This window comes from Callithrix jacchus, chromosome 1, assembly GCF_049354715.1.
Source record: "Callithrix jacchus isolate 240 chromosome 1, calJac240_pri, whole genome shotgun sequence".
NCBI classification, from domain to species: Eukaryota; Metazoa; Chordata; class Mammalia; order Primates; family Cebidae; genus Callithrix; species Callithrix jacchus.
The window spans coordinates 83,967,166-83,989,870 of record NC_133502.1 but is presented as its reverse complement, the minus strand read 5'-3'; the positions used below and the strand labels follow the sequence as shown (position 1 = coordinate 83,989,870).

At 42.9% G+C, this 22,705-nt stretch overlaps 1 protein-coding gene across 10 annotated transcripts in view; it reads right to left on the bottom strand.

Moving 5' to 3' along the window:
- Window positions 1–7,209: 7,209 nt before the first annotated feature.
- LOC144579193 (serine/threonine-protein kinase PAK 4-like) overlaps window positions 7,210–22,705 on the bottom strand; it is a 180,649-nt gene continuing 165,153 nt past the window's right edge. For all 10 annotated transcript variants that reach the window (XM_078348541.1, XM_078348520.1, XM_078348522.1 and 7 more), the window contains one exon: window positions 7,210–22,705. This exon is cut by the window's right edge and continues 63,934 nt beyond it. The gene's annotated coding sequence lies outside the window, so the exon portion shown is untranslated.

The window sequence follows — 22,705 nt, the reverse complement described above, 5'->3', positions numbered from 1 at the left end:
AATTCATTCATATTCCTCTCTAAGTTATCCATTCTTGTTATCATTTCCTCAAATCTTTTATCATATCTTTTTTCAATTTCCTTAGTTTATTTGCATTGATTTAATACATGTTCTTTTAGCTCACAAAGTTTCTCATTATCCTCCTTCTGAAGTCTAATTTCGTCATTTCATCACAGGCATTCTCCGTCCAGCTTTGTTCCCTTGATGGTGAGGAGTTTTGGACCTTTCTAGGAGGCGAGGTGTTCTGGTTTCGGGTGTTTTCCTCCTTTTTGCGCTGGTTTCTTCCCATCTTTGTGGATTTATCCACTTGTCGTCTGCCTAGTTGCTGACTTTTTGATTGGGTCTCTGAGTGGACACCCAGATTGTTGGTGATGAAGTATTTCTGTTACTTGGTTTTTCTTCTACCAGTCTATCCCCTTTGCTGTATGACTGCTGAGGTCCACTCCAGGCCCTGCTTGTTTGGGGTGCACCTATAGCAGCTGCGGAACAGTGAGGGATGCTACCAGTTTCTTTTTCTGCTATCTTTGTCCCAGGATGATGCTTGCCAAACGTCAGTCTTTTGGATATAGAGGGGTCAGGGAGCTGCTTGAGGAGAGAGTCTGTACTTTATAGGAGCTCAATTGCTGAGCTGTGAGCTCTGTTGTTCTTTCAGGGCTGTTAGGTTGCTATGTTTGGTTCTGCTGCAACAGAGCTCGTTAAAAAAACCCTTTTTTTCTCAAATGCTCTGTCTTGGGTCATTCGAGCTTTAATTTTGGATATCCGTTGAGGTGTCCTGCCCAGCTAGGAGGCAGTCTAGTCAGTATTTTCCTGCCTAGGCCCCACCCTGCTGTTGTGTGGTTCGCCCTGTTGCTGCAGACTCTGCTCTTCTGCTGCGGTGTCCACCACCAGCTACGCCCTACGGTGGAGTCTCTCTGTTGTAGCGGGTTGCCTCGGCATTTGCAGGCTGTGTCAGCAGTGGGCGTGTATCTCAGTAGGGGCGGGTTGCCTCGGTAATGGTGGACGCCCCTCCCCCACAGAGCATCTCAGGGACAGTCTGCACGGGGAGCGTTTGGAATCACGGTTTTGTCTGTCCCACTGGGCTACCCCAAACGCTGTGTTCCTGCAATCCCCTGGGCTGGCCCACTGTCCAAGTCTTGTTCAGTCTCAAGTCCAGCCCTCTGAAGTCTCAGGTTGCCCATTCAACAGTGCACCTGGACAAGCACGCCCTGTGGGGAGCGCTGGGTAGGGCCGGCTGCCACCACCCTGGCTGCTGGCTTCGCTGGGCAGTACCTCTGCCTGGCGTCCCACGTCTCCTTAATACTTGGGAATCTCCCTGTTCTGTGGGCAACAAAGATCAGTCTGGAAATGCAGCTGTGACTCACCTCTCCGTGGATTCACCAAGAGCTTCAATCCTGGGTTGTTCTCACAGTGCCATCTTGAGTCCTCCCCCGAGACTTTTTAAAGAGTTTCCCCTTTCACTTGTCTCATTCTCTCCTGCCTGCTATCATGCAAGACATGGCTTTGACCTTCTGCCATGATTTTGAGGTCTCCCCAAGCCATGTAGAATTGTAAGTCCATTAAACCTCTTCTTCTTTATAAATCACCCAGTCTTGGGTATGTCTTTATCATCAGCTGAAAGTAGAATAATAACCCTCATTTGTATTAGCATATATCTAATGATTAGTGATCTTGAGCACATTTTTATATACGTGTTGGCCATTTGTATGTCTTCTCTGGAGAACTGTTTATTTATGTATTTGCCCACTTAAAAACCAAAGTTATTTTGGATTTTTCTTTTGTTTTGGGAGTTTTTCTTTCTTTAGCTATTAAATTGTTTGAGTTTCTTATATATTTCGGATATGAGCCCGTAATCAGAAGCATGCTTTGCAAACATTTTCTCCCAATTCATAGGTTATCTCTTATCTCTGTTGATTGTTTCCTTTGCTGTGCAGAAGATTTTTAGTTTGATGCAGCCCCATTTGTCTATTTTTGCTTTTGTTGCCTGTGCTTTGAGGGTCACATCCAAAAAAATTATTGCCCAGACCAATGTCATGGAGTTTTTTGTTTATGTTTTTCTTCAAGTAGTTTTAAAGGTTTAGGTCTTATTTTCAAGTCTTTAATTGATTTTGAGTTGATTTTCATATGTATTGTGATATGAGGGTCCATTTTTATCCTGCACGTGGAAATTCCATTTTCTCAACATCAGGTATTGAAAGCTGTCCTTACTCACTGTATGTTTTGGACACTTTTGTTGAAAATTAATTGATTATAAACATGTAGGTCTATTTCTGGGTTATTTGTTTTATTTCATTGGTTATCACATCTATTTTTATGTCAGGGCCATGCTGTCTTGATTACTAAAGGTTTGTCATATATTGTGAAATCAGGTAGTACAATGCCTTCAGCTATCTTTTTTTCTCTCAAGATTGGTTTAGTCTATTTGGGTTTTTGTGGTTCTATACAAATTTTATAATTCATTTTTTATTTCTGAAAAATACGTTATTGGAATTTTGATGGGGATTATGTGGAATACCCATGGGGATCACTTTGGGTAGTATGGACATTTTCACAATATTAATTATCCCACAGTGCATGTACAAGGGAAGGGTTTCCATTTCATACCTCCTATGAGTAAAGTGAAATTGTTCTTACCCTTTTCAGTGCATCTATTTTCAGATTTTTTGCTCTTTGCTGGGCTCCCAGGCTCTCACAAATGTACTCTCATCTGTGGGTGGTTTTGAAAATCAGTGTTTCTGTCGTGGAATGAGCGCTGAATACTCCTAGTCTGCCATCATGCTGGCGTCACTCCCCCTCACCTTTTTAAAAAAGATTTATTACCTTAGAGCAGTTTTAAGTTCACAGAAATATTGAATGAAAGGTACAAAGATTTTCTATTTATCCCCGGCCCTCACACATGCACAGACTTTCCCATTATCAACATCCCCACCAGAGTGACATATTTCTTACACTTACATTGACACATAAGTCCATATATGAGGCTTCATTCTTTGTGTTGTATAATCTATGGTTTTGGAGGTTTTCCCTAAAAATTCTCTAACCCTGGCCTATTTATTTTTATCTTCCCTTTAACTCCTGGCAACTACTGATCTTTTTATTGTTTCCATAGTTTTGCCCCTTTTAAAATGTGATATAATTGAAAAAATACAGTATATAGTCTTTTTAGTTATGCTTCTTCCATTTACTATAGTAATATGCACTTGAGGTTTCTTCATATCTTTTCATGGCTTGCTAACTCATTCTTTTTAATATGGAATAATATTCTATTGCCTGGATATCCCACAGTTTATTTATTCACTCACCTATTGAAAAAGATCTTGGCTGTGTCCATGTCTTTCCAACTATGAAAGAAGCTGCTATAAACCACCATGAGCTGGTTTTTGAGTAGACATAAATTTACACCTCCTTTAGTCAAATTCCAAGGAACAAGATTCCTTAATCATATGACAAGAGTATGTTTGGTTTTCTTAGAAACTCCCTGGCTTCCAAAGTGGTTGTACCATTTTGCATTTCTAGCAGCAATGAATGAGAAGTCCTTTGCTTCACATTCTTGATGTTGTCAATATTCTGGATTTGAGCTATTCTTACAAGTTAGTGGTATGTGATTATTTTAATTTGCATTTCTTTGATAATATATGATGTGAACATCTTTTCATATGCTTATATTCCATCTGTATATTTGATTTTGGGAGGTATCTTTTAAGGTATTTGTCTCTTTTTCAATTGGGTTGTTTGTTTTCTCATTGTTGCATTTAAGAATTCTTTGTACCCTTTGGATAATAACCCTTTATTAAATATGTCTTTTGCAAATATTTTCTTCTAGTCTGTGACTTCTTTCATTCTTTTGACAGTGCCTTTCATAGAGTATAAAATTTTAATTTTAATGAAGTTTAGCTTATCTTTTCTTTCTTTTATGGATTGTGCCTTTGATATTGTATGTAAAAAGTCACTGCAAATCCCAAGGTCATCTAGACTTTCTCATATGTTATCTCCTATAAAGTTTCTAGTTTTGTCTTTTACATTTAGGGTCATGATCCATTTGGAGTTAGTTTTTGTAAATGGTGAAAAGTCTGTGGCTAGACTCTTTTTCATTGTTGTTTTTGCATATAGGTGTCCTATTGCTCATATGCCACTTGCTGAAAAACCATTTTTTCTTCCATGTTATTGTTTTTGCTCCTTTTTTTTAAACACTTGACTATATTTAAGTGGGTTTATTTCTGAGCTCTCTATTCTGTTCCAGTAATCTATTTGTCTATTTTTTATTGATACAATATAATCTTGATTACTGTAGTCAGGTATGGCCAGTTCTCCAGCTTTGTTCTTGTCCCACAACGTGGTGGCCATTCTGAGTCTTTCTTATTCATAATAAAATGTATAACCAGTCTGTCAACATGACAACATAATTTTCTGTAATTTTGATTGGAATTGCATTGATGCTATAGATCGAGTTGGTAAGAACTAATATCTTGACAGTATTTAATTTTTCTATTTATGAACATGAAATGTCTTTCCATTTATGTAGCCATTATTTGATTTCTTTCGTTAGAGTTTTGTAGTTTTTCTTACGTTGATCCTGTACATATTTTGCTCTATGTATTCCTAAATATATTATTTTGGGGGGTAATAACGAAAGTGGCATTGTGCTTTTAACTCCAGTTTCCACTTGTTCATTGTTGGAATATAGGTAACTGATTGATTTTTATGTATTAATTTTGTATTATGATATGTATGTATGATATAATTTTGTATCTTATAACCTTGCTATAATCATTTATTAGTTTCAAGAGTAGTTTTTGTCAGTTATATCAGATTTTCCTCTTAGACAATCATGTCATTTGTGAATAAAGACAGTTTTATTTATTCCTTACCATCCAGTATACCTTTTTATTTCCTTTTTATACTTTATTAAATTAGGTAGAACTTGTAGTGTGATGTTGAAAAGCAGTGATGGGAAGTGATATTCTTGCATTGTTCCTGATCTTAGTGGGAAAGCCTCGTGTGTCTAAACAGTAAGTATGATGTTAGTTGTAGGCGTTTTGTAGGTAGTATTTATCACACTGAGAAAATTTATTTTTATTTCTAGTTTACTGAGAGTTTTTATCATGAATAAGTGTTGGATTTTTGTCAAATGCTTTCTCTACATTTACTGACATAAACTTGTAATTTTTTTTAACATTTAGAAGGTAGTTTATTTAAGCACTATAAATAGTCTATAGAAAATACATTTTATTTAGTAATAATAAACTAATTGTTACCAAATGGATTTTATTGCTAGCTATGAAACTAGAACTAATAGTTATTATGATCCTCCCTCCTCCATCCCAATATCCCACATACTTTTCTTTCAAAAATAAGTGATGTTGTGATGCTGAGGATCTGGTGGATGATGAGAAATTAGAAATTCTTTGACAACACTAGGTATCCTAACAGCTGGCCATGTACAGGAGTACATTTTCATCCATAGGTAAAAATAATTCAGTCTGTTGGTTTGATTTATTTTGGTTTATGTTTATTGTTTTATAATTTAAATTTTATTTTAGGTTCAGGGTGTACATGTGCAGGTTTATTACATGGGTATATTTCATAAAGTTGATGTTTGGGGTATCAACAATTTCATCCCCCAAGTAGTGAGCATAGTACCTGATAGGTAGATTTTCAGTCCTCATCCCCCTCTAGTAGTTCCCAGTACCTATCGTTCCCATATTTATGTCCATGTGTACCCAATGGTTAGTTTCTATTAATAAGTGAGAACATGTGGTATTTGGTTTTCTGATCCTGCATTAATTCATTCAGGATAATGGCCTCCAGCTGCATCCTTGTGGCTACAAAGAATATTACTTCATTCTTTTATGGCAGAATAGTATTCCATGGTTTATGTATACCACATTTTCTTTATCCAATCCACCACTAATGGGCACCGAGGTTGATTCCATGTCTTTGCTATTGTGAATAGTGCTGTGATGAAAATATATGTGCAGATGTCTTTTTCATAGAATGATTTATTTTCCTTTAGGTATACACCCAGTAATGGGACTGCTGGGTTGAATGGTACTTCATTTTAAATTATTTGAGTAATCTCCAAAGTGCTTTTCATACTGGCTCAACTAATTTACATCTCCACCAATAGTGTGTAAGAATTAGCTTTTCTTTGCAACCTTGCCGACATCTGTTATAGTTTAATTTTTTCTTCTTTAGAAAATGATGTGATGGTTACATTAATTGATTTTTCAAGTACTGAGCAAGTGTTGCATAACTTGGATAAATTCCACTTGATTGTATTATATAATTCTTTAGACATGTTGATGGATTACACTCGCTAATTCTTTTGAGAATTTCTGCAACTATCTTCATGAAAGTTATGAGTTGGTCATTTTCTTTTCTTGTAATATCCTTGCTTCGTTTTGATATTAGGGTGATGCTGGCCTCATAGAATGAGTTAAGAACTGTTACCTCTGCTTTTGCCTTCTGAAAGAGATTGCAGTGAATTGTCATAATTTTTGCCTGAAATACTGGTAGAACTAACTAGTAAATGAACCCGTCTCAGCCTTGTCCATTTCCTCTATGCTGTTATTTTCAGAAATTACACCTTTATATTTTATGTGCCCATTTAACATAGATTTATAATTCATGCTTTATGAGTTGTCTTTTTGATCAGGAAAATAAAACCTTAAAAACAAAACATCCATTTATAGTGACTTTAGTTTTGCTAGATATAAAATTATTGGTGGACAGTTTTTCTTTCCTTTCAGCATGTTGGATATGTCATCCTGACAGCTTTTGACCTTCATGGTTCCTGATGAGAAATTAGCTATTAGGCCCCAACATGTGCTCCTCAGATGAGACCAAGGCAAGAGTAGTGGGTATATCTAGGATGGAGGGCTTCTGATTTACCCAAAACCACAGATATGGGGAGTCAATGACAGAAAAGGACACTTATTATGTCAGAAAGGAAAGGTGTAGGCTGCTCTATTTTAAGCTTCCTGTAGACTCCCCATTGCTTGTAGCATGACAGAATTAGTATGGCTCAGAAGGTAGCATGTAAGTTAATTATCCATTGCATTCAGTTTTTCTGGTTCCGTAGTTTTCAGAAATTTTCTTGTAAAGTTTTATCTTTGGTTTCTACTGTTAAATTTTGTCCGTCTATTTGTACCTCTTTATTGTTATTTTAATGGAAACATAGGACAAAAATGTATATAATAATATAATAAAACATTATATTTTAACTTCATTTATTTATTTATAGACAGGGTTTTGTTCTGCACTCAGGCTGGAATGCAGTGGTACAATCACAGCTCATTGCAGCCCCTAACACCTGGGCTCAAGCAGTCCTCCTACCCAGCTTCTCAAATGACTAGAATCATAGACACACCACCACACCCAGCTAATTATAAATAATATTTTTTTTTGCAGAGATGGAGCCTTGCTATGTTGCGCAGGCTGGTCTTGAATCCCTAGCCTCAAACAATTCTCCCATCTTGGCTTTCCATAGCACTGGCATTACAGGCATGAGCCACAATGCTCAACCTGTTTATAGCTTCTTGAATGGCTTCTACATTACAAATAAATGACAAAGTATAAAAAAACCTGAAGAAAATTACGACTGATGGGAAAATAGAAGATAGTTCCTGAGAATAGTTGTCCCTCTCTGCCTTGTGGAGGGGCAGGTAAGAGCAGGCTTGTCAGGAAGAACTGGGTTCTAATCCCTTTGGATATATAAATCTCTGTGGTTCAGCTAAAATATATTTGGAAACTAATCAAGAAGTGTTGTGAGGGTCTCTCCTATTTCACATCAGTTTTTATATTAAAGGTTTCTGTCCTGACAAGTGAGTATAAACTGATTCTCAAATCTTTTAGTATGGTGACAGGTGTTAATATGTAGTTACACTTGGAAAATGGCTCAATGCTAAAACTATTGCATAAAAATTTTGAAGCTTCCAAGCTTGCGGAGAGAAGGCAGGGGAATTGGTTTTGCCAAAGTGATTCAACTGAAAACATTTCCAATATTTTTTAACCCTCCAGTAAAGGAGTTCAAAGCATATTTTATTCTAAAAGCAAAGCAAAAAAAATTCCCTCCAATAACAGGGATATTTGATTTTATACTTCTCAGCCGAGATGAACTGTTGTATTATGGGGACCGATGCTAAAATTCTTGCCAACATTCTATTTAGGTTTAATAGGATAGATTAACTTAAAGATTCCTAGAGTAAAAATAAGCAACCAGCAGAGATTGCTGAAGACAAAGATTATAAGGTCTTCCAGAAATCACAGAAAAAACTCAAGTTAAGGAGCAAAACCACAAGAGTTCAATTCAATTTCAACCCTCACATTTTCTGGAAATTATGCATGAAAACACAGGTTTGGCAATAAATCCATTAAATAATTGAGCTGAGGTCAAGATGAGAAATGTGTGTGGTAGAGCAGAGGGGGTTGTGGCTGTGAGGGCAAGTGACCCGATTGCTTATGTGTGCACATAGTTAAAGGGCCTTACAGGAGTTCAATGCCAGCCTGGAAAACATAGCAAAAACCTATTTCTAAAAAAAAAGTGTTTTTTTTTAATTAGTCAGCATTGATGGCATTTGTCTGTACTCCCAGCACTTTGGGAGGATGAGGCAGAAGGATTTCTTGATGCCAAGGGTTGAAGGTCAGCCTGAGCAACACAGTGATACCTCATCTGTAGAAAAATAAAATAAACACAAATTAGCCAGGCATGCCAGCAGATCTTAAAGTCTCCAGTTTTAGCTACTTGGGAGGCTGATGCAGGAATATCACTTGAGCACAAGTGTTCCAGGCTGCAGTGAGCTATGATTATGCCACTGCACTCCAGCCTGGAGGACCAAGTGAGACCCCAACTCTAAAAATCAAATAAATGCATAGAAAGAAAAACTGACCTTGAAAGAAATCACACTTAACGAGTGGAACAGGGTTCTTGGAATAAAATTTAGATCCAACGCCACTACCACTGTTTATTTGAACCTTGGAAACCACTAGAGAGTTTCTCCTTAAATTATTTGAGAAGTCAGTGAATACAAAGAAAACAGGCAAAATTGGCAGCTGCGTTTCTTTTAATTCAGGCAACTGAGGTGCTTTGCTCTTTCTCTCTTCTCGTCTTTACTTTTCTTTTTTTTTTTGAGATGGAGTCTCGCTCTGTCACCAAAGTGCAGTGACATGATCTCTACTCACTGCAACCTCCACCTCCCAGGCTCAAGCCAGCCTCCCACCTCAGCCTCCCAAGTAGCTCGGATTTCAAGTGTTCACTACCACACGCAGCCATTTTTTGTATTTTTAGTAGAGATGGAATTTCACTGTGTTGCAAAAGCTGGTCTTGAACTCCTGACCTTAACTGATCTGTCCACCTTAGTCTCCGAAAATGCTTGGGATTACAGGCCTAAGCCACTGCATCCAGTCGGCTGTGCTTTTTCTCCATGACATCAGCCGGTTTACCTTCTCAGGGATAGCTTTGATTTTTATTCCAACCTTCCAGCCTGCTATTGGCATGAAACTCGCTCACATGCCCAGTTTCTGTAGAGCCTCCTTGAACACTGGATGAGTCTAAGTTGGGAGAGTGGCAAATACCCAAGACAGGCTACAGTTTCCTCTTTGGTCAGGAGGTAGGAAGGGAAGGAAGATGTGGATAAGAGAGGTTCGAACACAGACTTCTCTGTGTGGGTGCCTTATTCTCTAGTTTGTAGAAGGACAGACAAACTGACTTGGGGCTTGCTTTTCTGCAGAAAATGCCAAGCAGTCCAAATATCTCCAGTTGCCTATCTGATATTACCTGGGTGCCCTAAAGGCATGACTGAAATAAAACTCAGTATCCCCCACCTCTTCTGAAACCAGAAGCCTGGAAGCCTGCCAATACCACCAAGTAACCTGGATGTTACACCTGAATCACTGTCTCCTTCAAGCCAGGAGAGTGACGAGGGCCTACGGAATCTCCTTCCTCAATTTCTCTCGGGTTCACCCTGTTCTCTATAACTCACTCTCACTTTCTGAGTTTAGGCCACCCACATTATTCCCCTGGATCAATGCAAAGTCCTCATATCTCGTCCCAGGCAAGTGTGCCAATACTTTGGGCCTTTGCACATGCTGATCCCTCTGTATGGAACACACTGTCCCCACACTTCCTGGTTAACTTTTGGTGGAGTTTTGCTCTTGTCACCAAGACTGGAGTGCAGTGGTGAAGTCTCGACTCACTGCAACATCTGCCTCCCAGGTTTGAGCAATTCTCCTGCCTCAGCCTTCCCAGTAGCTGGGATTACAGGTACCCACCACAATGCCTGGCTAATTTTTGTATTTTGAGTAGAGGCATGGTTTTAGTAGAGACAGCCATATTGCCCAGGCTGGTTGCAAACTTCTGACCTCAAGTGATCCACCAGCCTCAGCCTCCCTAAGTGCTAAGATTACAGGTGTGAGTCACCGCATCTGGCTCCTGATTAACGTGTTTTCATGGAAGCTTTCCTGCCCCTCCAACAATCCTCATACAAAAAGTATAGATGGGATCCATCAGTGAAGGCGAATTTTATGCATTAACTTGAGCACACCACAGGATGCCCAGATTAAACATGTTTTCTGGATGTAAGAGTACTTCCAGATGGCACCAATATTTCAATTGGTGGACTGAGTAAGGCAGATTACCCTTCCCAGTGTAAGTGGGCATCATCCAATTCATTGAGAGTATGACAGAACCTAAAGGCAGAAGAGGAGGAATTTGCCCTTTTTCTTCCTGCCTGCCTGCTGAGCTGGAATGTCCCATCTCATCTTCCCCTGTCCGTGGACTGAGACTTATACCATCAACTATTGTGGTTCTCAGGCCTTCAGACTCAGAGTAGAATTGATACCATGGGCTTTCCTGGGTCTCTAGATTGCAGGCAGCCGATCATGAAACCTCTCAGCTTCCCAAATTGCATGAGCCAATTTCTCATGATTACTCTCCTTTCTCTGGAGAACCCTGACTACTACAGCATCAATTTGAGGAATGGAGTTACTTTCAGAGAGGGAGGGGAAGTAAGAAAGCTAGAGTAAGCTGGGGCAAGAGCAGCTTTTCTAAAGTTATATTTATTTTTATTTTTAGATGGAGTCTCACTCTGTCACCCAGGCTGGAGTCCAATGGTGTGATCTCAGCTCACTGCAACCTCCACCTCCCAGGTTCAAGCAATTCTCATGCCTCAATCTCTGGAATAGCTGGGATTGTAGGTGTGTGCCACCACTCCTGGATAATTTTTTTGTATTTTTGGTAGACACAGGGTTTCACTATGTTGCCCAAACTAGTCTTGCACTCCTGGCCTCAAGTGATTCACCCACCTCAGCATCCCAAAATGCTGGAATTGCAGATATAGCCACCGTGCCCAGCCTCTAAACTTTAATTTCTTGAAAAGGAAATAGAGCCAGGTGTGGTGGCTCATGCTGGTAATTTGGGAGGCTGAGGCAAGAAGACTGCCCAAGGCCAGGAGTTGAGGACATGCCTGGGCAATATAGCAAGACCCTGTTCCTACAAAAAATAATAAAATAAAATATTACCTGAGTATGGTTAATTAGTCCATTTTCACATGGGATTACTCTATTTTTACACTGCCAATAAAGACATACCTAAGACTGGGTAATTTATGAGGAAAAAGAGATTTAATAGACTCAGTTCCACATGGCTGGGGAGGCCTCACAATCACTGCTGAAGGTGAAAGACACGTCTCATATAGTGGCAGACAAGAGAGAATTAAAATCAAGCAAAAAGGAAAACCCTTTATAAAACCATCAGATTTTCTGAGACTTATTCACTACCAGGAGAACAGTATGGGGGTAACTGCCCCCATGATTCAGTTATCTCCCACCAGGTTCCTTCCACAACCCTTCAGAATTGTGGGAGCTGCAATTCAAGATGAGATTTCAGTGGGGACACAGCCAAACTGTATCACCATCTATCCCAGTCCAGGAGGGTGATGTGTTGAGGCTGTGAAGAGCCTTGACCCAGCCAGTGAGACCAATGCTGTAGTGTGGTTCTCAGGGAAGTTGACTGCCTTGTCTTGGTCAGAGGATAGCCCAGCTCCATGGCACCAGATGCTGGCTGACTAGATGAAGAGGCTGAATATCATCTTCCAACCTGGCTTATCAGAGAGGATAAAAAAATTGCTGGACAGGCCAGAGAAACTAAAGCAAAAACAAACATATAAACACAGAGCATCCCTGATTTTGACAAAGGCATGAGAACCAGTGGAAGAAGGATGGGAGGTAGAGAAAATTTATATTTTAAAAATAAAATATAATTTTATATTTATAAAGCACCTTTCCCAGAGAGAAGAGATGGGAGAGCATGAGAATTCTGTGCCCCCAGAATATTTGTATATCTGTCATGGGAGGTCATTTGGTTTGTTCAGTTATTTCTTTAGCAAATATTTTCTGATCACCTATTATGTGCAGGGCACAGTGTTAGATACTGGGAATGCAGTGATGTGCAAAATAAGCTGTGGTGTAGCTGGGGAAGATTATTTCAATTCTTTAAGCCACACTGCTGAGGCCATTTGTCCATCCAAGGTCACTGATAAGATGGAGTCTGTGCACAGCCCCTCTACACCTCACACAGCGCCACCCCTGTCCTTCCTTATGGGACAGCACTGTAGACACCTCCTGTGCCCCTACTCCCTGTGATCTGTTTGTTTTCTGATGGAGTCTCGCCCTGTCACTTAGGCTGGAGTGCAATAGCTCGATCTCAGCTCACTGTATCCCCTGCCTTCTAGGTTCAAGCAATTCTCCTGCCTCAGCCTCCTGAGTAGCTGGGATTACAGGAACCCACCACACCACCAGCTAATTTTCATTTTTATTTTTTGTATTTTTAGTAGAGATAGATTTCATCATGTTGTTTAAGCTGGTCTGGAGTTCCTTGAGTTCGATCCACCCGCCTCAGCCTCCCAAAGTGCTGCAATTACAAGTTTGAGTCAACACGCCCAGCCCCACGTTCTGCTTGAAATACCCTAGCTTGGCTATAATGAATAAATTTTAAACAATCCTGCTAACTCTATTTTGCTCACCCTGAGCTATGTTGCCCACCCTGAGCAATGCAGGGCATTTTGTTCTGAGAGGTGTGGTCTGAGACACCTGGCATCTTTGCAACCAATTTTCTAAGAAACAGGGCCCACTGGCCCTTTACATCCTGTACATTCTGTTTTGCAACTGCTTACCCCACATCCTGAGTAAAAAAAAACAACATTAGGCCAGGTGTGGTTCCTCACGCCTTTAATCCCAGCACTTTGGGAGGCTGGCATGGGTGGATCACAAGGTCAGAAAATTGAGAACATCCTCGCCAACACAATAAAACCTGTCTCTACTAAAAATACAAAATTTAGCGGGGCATGGTGGTGCATGCCCGTAATCCCAGCTACTCAAGAGGCTGAGGCAGGAGAATTACTTGAACCAGTGAGTCAGAAGTTGTAGTGAGCTGAGAATGTGCCACAGCCCTCAAGCCTGGATGACAGAGCAAGACTCTGTCTCAAAAAAAACCTTTAAGTAGAATTTTTTTGTTAGGTACCCCCCTTCCCCTAACCTACTCCTTCTGCTTCTGTAATAATCTGCTTACCGCCCCCTGATGCTAAACTGGTATAAAAATGTTGACTGCCCTTTGTTCTTAGCTGAGAAGTTTGAGCTCTAGGTAACTCTCAGATGCCAGCCATTAAAGGTGGACTCTCAACAAACTCAGAGCATGGTGCTTCTGTTTTAAACTCACTTGTGTATAATGTATTTTTTAGACTGGACACTTCATCCTTAGAGGAGAAGGCTAGTGGAGAAACCAGAAGCTGGCACTGGAAATTCAGTGTTCTGAGTTTCTGAGTTCTAACTTGATTGCACTGCTCCACTGAGCTCTGATCTCCATCTTACACAGAGGAACAGCAGCTCCAAGCTGCGTCTTGCTTGCAGCTCCTTCTTCTGTGAGCTTAATAGGTTCAGAGCTTAACCTGTTCAGAGCTCCATCTGCTTTGAGCTCTGTCGTGCTCAGAACTCCATCTGATGCATTCTATCTTGCTCAGAGCTCCACCTGCTCTGAGCTCCACATTGCTAAGAGCTCCATCTACTCTGAGCTTCACCTTCCTGAGAGCTCCATCTGCTCTGATCTCCATCATGCTGAAAGCTCAATCTGCTCTGAGCTCCATCTTGCTGAGAGCTCTATCTACTCTGAGCTCCATCTTGCTGAAAGCTTTATCTGCGATGAGCTGCAACTTTCTCAGAGCTCCATCTGCTCCGAGCTCCATCTTGCTCAGTTTTCCAATCACTCAGAGCTCCACCTTGCTCTGAGCACCATCTGCTCTGAGCTCCTTTCATTCCAAGCTCCATCTAGCTCATAGCTTCATCTTACACAGAGAAACATTAGCTCCGAGCTCCATTTTGCTTGGAGCTCCTTGTCTGAACTTAATCTTCTCAGAGCTTAACTTACTCAGAGCTCCATGTGCTCTGAGCTTTATCTTTCTCAAAGCTCCATTTGCTCTGAGTTCAATCTTGCTCAGAGCTCCATCTGCTCAGAGTTCCATCTGCTCTGAGCTCCATCTTGCTCAGAGTTCCTTCTTCTCTGAGCTTAATCTGCTAAAAGATTAAAGTGCTAATAGCTTCATCTGCTCTGAGATTCTTCTTGCTCACAGCTCCATTAGATGGAGTTCAGAGCTTCATCTGCTCAGAGGCGATTGAGTTAAGAGCTCCATCTGCTCGGAAATTTCTCTTGCTCAGAGTTCCATCTGCTCTAAGCTCCATCTGCTCTAAGCTATACCTTAATCAGATCTCAATCTGCTAAGAGGTCCATCTGCTCTGAGCCTTACCTCACTCAGAGCTCCATCTGCTCTGAGATTTATCTTCCTCAGAGCTTAATCTGCTAAGAGTGCAATGTGCTCTAAGCACCATCTGCTCTGAGCTCCTTTCACTTCAGGCTTCATCTAGCTCTTAGCTCCATCTTAACAGAGGCTCAATCTTGCTTTAAGCTTCTTCTTGTATAAGTTTAATCTACACAGAGCTCCATCTGCTCAGAACTCCATCTTTCCTGAGCCCTATCTTGCTCAGAGCTCCATCTGCTCCAAGCTCCATCTTGCTCAGTGCTCCAATCACATTGGTTTCCATCTTGCTCTGAGCACTATCTGCTCTGAGCTCCGTTCACTCCAAACTCAATCTAGCTCGTAGCTCAATGTCACACAGAGGAACATCAGCTCCAAGCTCCATCTTGCTTGGAGTGCCTTCTTGTCTGAGCTTAATCTTCTCAGAGCTTAACGTGATCAGATCTCCATCTGCTCTGAGCTTTACCTTGCTCAGAGCTCCGTCTGCTCAGATCTGCATTGGTTCCGAGCTTTATCTTGCTCATATCTCCATATGCTCTGAGCTCCTTCTTGCTCAGACCTCCTTCTGTCTGAGCTTAATCTGCTCGGAGCTTAACCTGCTCAGAGCTCTATCTGTTCGGAGCTCTATCTTGCTCAGAACTCCATCTGCTCTTATCTCCATCTTGCTCAGAGCTCCATCTCCTCTGAACTTTATCTTCCTCAGAGCTCCATCTACTCTGAGCTCCAATTTGCTCAGAACTCCATCTGCTCTGAGGTTTATCCAACTCAGAGCTTGATCTGCTCTGATCTCCATCATACTCAGAGCTCCATCTGCACTGATCTCCTTCTTGCTCAGACAAGAAACAGCTCCAAGCAAGTTGAAGCCTGGAGCTGATGTTCCTCTGTTAAGATGGAGCTAAGGGTTAGATGGAGCTTGGAGTGAAAGAACCTCAGAGCAGATGGTGCTCAGAGCAAGATGGAGCTCAGAGTGTTTGAGTGTTTACGCCAAGTTTGATCTTGCTCTCAGCACCATCTGCTCTGAGCTCTTTTCACTCCAAGCTCCATCTGCCCTCAGCTCCACTTTGCTCGGAGCTCCATCTGCTCTGAGCTTCATCTCGCTCAGAAGTCCATCTGCTCTAAACTTTTTCTTGCTTGGAGCTCCATCTTGCCAAGAGCTCCATCTGCTGTGAGCTTCACCTTGCTGAGAGCTTCATCTGCTCTGAGCTCCATCTTGCAAAGAGTTCCATCTGCTCTGAGTTCCATCTTGCTGCGAGCTCCCTCTGCTCTGAGCTCCAACTTGCTCAGAGCTCCATCTGCTACGAGTTCCATTTTGCTCAGTGCTACAAACACTCTGAGCTCCATCTTGCTCTGAGCACCCTCTTCTCTGAGGTCCTTTCACTCCAAGCTCCATCTAACCCTTAGCTCCAACTTAACAGAGAAACATCAGCTCCAGGCTCCAACTTGCTTGGAGCTGTTTCTTGTCTGAGCTTTATTTGCTCAGAGATCCATCTGCTGAGAACTCCATCTGCCCTAAGCCCTAGTTGCTCAGAGCGTCATCTGCTCTGAGCTCCAACTTGCTATGTTGTCCAATCATTCCGAGCCCATCTTGCTCTGAACACTACCTGCTCAGAGCTCCTTACACTACAAGCTCCATCTAGCTCATAGCTCCATCTTACACAGCTTCAAGCTCCATCTTGCTTGAAGCTCCCTCTGGTCTGAGCTTAATCTTCTCAGAATTTAACCAGCTCAGAGCTCCATTTTCTCTGAGTTCTACCTTGCTCAGAGCTCCATCTGCTCAGAGCTCTATGCGCTCTGAGCTCCATCTGCTCTAAGCTCCATCTTCCACAGTGCTCCAATCACTCCGAGTTTCATGTTGCACTGAGCACCATCTGCTTTGAGCTCCTTTCACCCCAAGATCCATCTTTTCTGAGCTCTATCTTGCTCAGAACTCCATCCGCTCTCAGCTCCATCTTGCTCAGAGCTCTATCTGCTCTCAGCTTTACCTTGCTCAGAGCTTCATCTGCTCTCACCTTTACCTTGCTCAGAGCTCCATCTGCTCTGTGCTTTACCTTGCTGAGAGCTCGATATGCTAAGAGTTCCATTTGCTCTGAGCTTCACCTTGCTCAGAGTTCCAACTGTTCAGAGCTCCATATGCTCTGAGCTTTATCTTTTGCAGAGCTCAATCTGCTAAGGGTTTCATCTGCTCTGAGCTTTATTTTGTTCAGAGCTCCTTCTCCTCTGAGCTCCATTTGCTCTGAGCTCCATCTCGCTCAGAGCACCATCCTACTCAGAGCTTTATCTGCTCTTAGCTCCATATTCCTGAGAGCTCCAATTTCTCTGAGCTCCATCTTGCTCAGATATCCATCTGCTCTGAACTTTTCTTGCTCACAGCTCCGTCTGCTCTGAGCTCCATCTTGCTCAGAGCTCTACATTCTCTGAGCTGCAACTTGCTCAGACCTCCATCTCCTCTGAGCTCCAACTTGCTCAGTGCTCAAATCACTCCGAGCTCCATCTTGCTGTAAACACTATCTGCACTGAGCTTCTTTCCCTCCAAGTTCCCTCTAGCTCATAGCTCAATGTTACACACAGGAAAATCAGCTCCAAGCAAGATTCCTTCTTGTCTGAGCTTGATCTTTTCAGAGCTCAACCTGCTTAGAACTCCATCTGTTCTGAGCTTCCATTTTTTCAGAGCTCCACCTGCTCAGATCTCCATTGGCTCTGAGCTTTATCTTGCTCAGATCTCCATCTGCTCTTAGCTCTGTCTTGCTCAGAGCTCCTTCTTGTCTGATCTTAATCTGCTCAAAGCTTAACCTGCTCAGAGCTCCATCTGCTCTGAGCTCTATCTACTCAAGACTCCATCTGATCTTACCTCCATCTTGCTCAGAGCTTCAATTTTTCTGAACTTTATCTTGCTCAAAGCTCCACCTTGCTCAGAGTTCCATCTGTTCTGAGCTTAGTCTTGCTCAGATCACCATCTGCTGTGATCTCCATCTTCCTCAGTGCTCCGTTCACTCTGAGTTCCACCTGGCTCTCAGGACAATCTGCTCTGAGCTCCTCTCACTCCAAGTTACAACTGTTTTGAGCTTCCTCTTGCTCATAGCTCCATCTGCTCTGAGCTTTGTCTTGCTCAGAGCTCCAGCTGCTCCGAGCTCCAACATGCTCAGTCTTCCATCTTGCCCTGAGCACTGTCTGCTCTGAGCTCCGTTCACTCCTGGCTCCATCTAGCTCTTTGCTCCATCTTAACAAAGGAACATCTGATCCAGGCTTCATCTTCTTTGGAGCTCCTTCTTGTCTGAGCTTAACCTGCTCAGACCTACATCTTCTCTGAGCTCTATCATGCTCAGAGCTCCACCTGCTCATATCGCCATCGGCTCTGAGCTTTATTTTGCTCAGATTTCCATCTGCTCTTAGCTTTGTCTTGCTCAGAGCTCCTTCTTGTCTGAGCTTAATCTGTTCAGAGCTCAATCTTCTCTGAGCTCTATCTTGCTCAGAACTCCATCTACTCTTACCTTCATCTTGCTCAGAGCTCCATCTGTTCTGAACTTTATCTTGCTCAGCGCTCCACATTGCTAGAGCTCCATCTGCTCTGAGCTTTGTCTTGCTCAGAGCTCCATCTGCACCGATCTTCATCATGCTCAGTGCTCCATTCACTCCAAGTTGTACCTTGCTCTCAGCACCATCTGCTCTCAGCTCTCCTCACTCCAATTTACAACTGTTCTGAGCTTCCTCTTGCTTAGTGCTCCATCTCGCCCTCAGCACCATCTTCTTTGAGCTCCGTTCACTCCAGGCTTTATCTAGCTCTTTGCTCCATCTTAACAAAGAAACATCAGATCCAGGCTCCATCTTCTTTGGAGCTCCTTCTTGTCTGAGCTTAACCTGCTCAGAGCTACATATGCTCTGAGCTCTATCTTGCTCAGAGCTCCATCTGCTCAGATCTGCATCGGCTCTGAGCTTTATTTTGCTCAGATCTCTATCTCCTCTGAGCTCTGTCTTGCTCAGAGCTCTTTCTTGTCTGAGCTTAATCTGCTCAGAGCTAAACCTGCTCAGAGCTCCATCTGTTCTGAGCTCTATCTTTTCCAGAACTCCATCTGCTCTTACCTCCATCTTGCTCAGAGCTCCATCTGCTTCGAACTTTATCTTGCTCAGAACTCCATCTTCTCTGAGCTCCATCTTGCTCAGTGCTTGATCTGCTCTGATCTCCATCTTGCTCAGTGAACCATTCATTCCGAGTTCCATGCTGCTCTCAGCACCATCTGCTCTGAGTTATTTTCACTTCAATCTCCATCGGCCCTGAGCTGCATCTTGCTCAGAGCTCCATCTGCTCTGAGCTTTATTTACTTTGAGCTCTATCATTCTCAAAGCTCCATCCTGCTCAGAGGACCGTCTGCTCTTAGCTTCATCTTGCTTAGAGCTCCATCTCCTCTGAGCTCCAAATTGCTCAGAGCTCCATTTGCTCCCAGCTCCATCTTGCTCAGTGCTCCAATCGCTCTGAGCTCCATCTTGCTCTGAGCACCGTCTGCTCTGAGCTTTTTTCACTCCACCTCCATCTGGCTCTTAGCTCCATCTTAGCAGAGGAATATCAGCTCCAGGCTCCATCTTGCTTGGAGCTCCTTCTTGTCTGAGATTAATTTGCTCAGGGATCCATCTGCTGAGAACCCCATCTGCCCTAAACCCTATTTGCTCAGAGTTTCTTCTTCTCTGAGCTCCATCTTGCTCAGTGATCCAATCACTCTGAGCTCCATCTTGCTCTGAGCACCACCTGCACTGAGCTCCTATCACTCCAACTCCATTTAGCTCTGAGCTTCATTTTACACAGAGGAACATAAGCTCCAAGCTCCGTCTTGCTTGAAGCTCCTTCTTTTCTGAGCTTAATGTGCTCAGAGCTTAACCTGCTCAGAGCTCCACCTGCTCTGAGCTCTATCTTGCTAAGAGCTCCATCTGCTGAGTTCTATCTCACTCCGAGCTTTATCTGCCCTGAGCTCTGTCTTGCTGAGAGCTCCATCTGCTCTGAGCTCCACCTTGCTGAGAGCTCCATGTGCTCTGAGATCCATCTTGTTCAGTTCTCCAATCACTCTGAGCTGTATCTTCCTTTAAGCATCAACTGCACAGAGCTTAATTTTTCTTGGAGTTCTGATCATTCTGAGGTTCATGTTGCTCTGAGCACCATCTACTTGGAGCTTCAGATTGCTTTGGTTACCATCTTCTTGGAAGCAATTTTTGTGAACTCCATCTTTTCTGAGCTCTAATCACTCTAAGCTCCATCTTGCTATGAGTACTATATGCCCAAAACTTTGTTTGGCTCTGAGCACCATCTACTCTGAGCTACATCTTACTTAGAGCTCCAACTATTCTGAATTCTGTCTTGTTCTAAGCACAATTTGCTCAGAGCTCCATCTTGCTCTGAGCAACATCTGCTCTAAACCCCATCTGCTCAGAGTTCCATTTCCTCCACGCTCCATCTTCTTCTGGGCACAATTTGCTCGGAGCTCCATCGTGCACTGGGCACCATCTGCTTGGAGCTCCATCTGACTGTGACCATCTTCTCTGGGCTCAATCTTGCTCTAAGCACCATCTGCTTGGGGCTCCATCCTGCTAAGAACTCCAATCACTTCGGGCTCCATTTTGCTCTGAGCACCATTTACTCAAGAGTTTCATCTAGATAGAAGCACCATCTACTCAGAGCTTCATCTCACTGTGAATATCTTATCCGAGATCCATCTTGCTCTGAGTGCCATTTGCTTGGAACACCTTGTTACACTGAAAAACATCTGCTCCGAGTTCCATGTTGCTGAAATCTCCCTCAGCTCCATGGTCCATCTTGCTTGGAGTTCTAATCACTCTGAGTTCCATCATGCTGTAAGGACCAACTGCTCTGAGCTCCACCAAAAGCAAGCAACACGTGCACCAAGCTTCATCTTGCTTACAGATCCTTATGGCTTAGAGCTCCATCTGCTCTGAGCACCATCTTGTTGAGAACTCGATCTTGCTCTGCACTCAATCTTACACAGAGGAACATCAGTTCCAAGTTCAATCTTGCATGGAGCTGCTCCTTTTCTGAGCTTAATTGGCTCAAAGTTTCATCTGCTGTGAGCTCTATCTTGATAAAAACTCCATCTGCTCCAAGCTTCACCTTGCTCAGTGCAACAATCACTCTGAGCTCCATCTTCCTCTGAGCACCACCTGCTCTGAGCTCCTATCACTAGAAGCTCCATTGAGCTCTCATCTCCATCTTGCACAGAGGAACAGCAGCTCCAAGCTGCGTCTTGCTTGCAGCTCCTTCTTTTCTGAGCTTAATAGGTTCAGAGCTTAACCTGCTCAGAGCTCCATTTGCTTTGAGCTCTGTCGTGCTCAGAACTCCATCTGCTGCGTTCTATCTTGCTCAGAGCTCCAACTGCTCTGAGCTCCACCTTGCTAAGAGCTCCATCTACTCTGAGCTTCACCTTCCTGAGAGCTTCATCTGCTCTGAGCTTTATCATGCTGAAAGCTCCATCTGCTTGAGGTCTATTTTCCTGAGACTTTCATCGGCTCTGAGCTCCATCTTGCTGATAGCTCCATCTGCTATGAGCTGCAACTTTCTCAGAGCTCCATCTACTCCGAGCTCCATCTTTCTCAGTGCTCCAATCACGTTGGTTTCCATCTTGCTCTGAGCATTATCTGCTCTAAGCTCCGTTCACTCCAAGCTCAATCTAGCTCGTAGCTCAATGTCACACAGAGGAACATCAGCTCCAAGCTCCATCTTGCTTGGAGCTCCTTCTTGTCTGAGCTTAATCTTCTCAGAGCTTAACGTGATCAGAGCTCCATCTGCTCTGAACTTTACCTTGATCAGGACTCCATCCACACTGAGCTCCATCTTGCTCAGAGCTCTATCTGCTCTCAGCTTTACCTTGCTCAGAGAATCATCGGCCCTGACCTTTACCTTGCTCAGAGCTCCATCTGCTCTGAACTTTCCCTTGCTGAGAGCTCGATCTGCTAAGAGTTCCATTTGCTCTGAGTTTCACCTTGCTCAGAGCTCCATCTGTTCAGAGCTCCATAAGCTCTGAGCTTTATCTTTCGCAGAGCTCAATCTGTTAAGGGTTCCATCTGCTCTGAGCTTTATTTGGTTCAGAGCTCTTACTCCTCTGAGCTCTATTTGCTCTGAGCTCCAACTTGCTCAGACCTCCATCTTCTCTGAGCTTCAGCTTGCTCAGCGCTCAAATCACTCTGAGCTCCATCTTCCTGTAAACACTATCTGCACTGAGCTTCTTTAACTCCAAGCTCCCTCTAGTGCATAGCTCAATATTACACACAGGAAAATAAGCTCCAAGCAAGATTTCTTCTTGTCTGAGCTTAATCTTTTCAGAGCTTAGCCTGCTCAGAGCTCCATCAGCTCTGAGCTTTATCTTGCTCAGATCTCTATCTGATCTTAGCTCTGTCTTGATCAGAGCTCATTCTTGTCTGAGCTTAATCTGCTGGGAGCTTAACCTGCTCAGGGCTCCATCTGCTCTGAGCTCTATCTTGCTCAGAGCTCTTACCTCCATCTTTCTCAGAGCTCCATCTGTTCTGATGTTTATCTTGCTCAGAGCTCCACCTTTATCAGAGCTCCATCTGCACTTAGCTTTGGATTGCTCAGAGCTCCATCTGCTTTGATCTCCATCTTACTCACTGCTCCACTCACTCCGCAGACCAACTGGCTCTCAGCACTATCTTCTCTGAGATCTTTTTACTCCAATTTCCAACTGTTCTGAGCTTCCTCTTGCTCAGAGCTCCAGCTGTTCCGAGCTCCAACTTGCTCAGTTCTCCATCTCGCCCTGAGCACCGTCTTCTCTGAGCTCCGTTCACTCCAGGCTTCATCTAGCTCTTTGCTCCATCTTAACAAAGGAACATCAGATCCAGGCTCCATCTTCTTTTGAGCTCCTTCTTGTCTGAGCTCAACCTGCTCAGAGCTACAT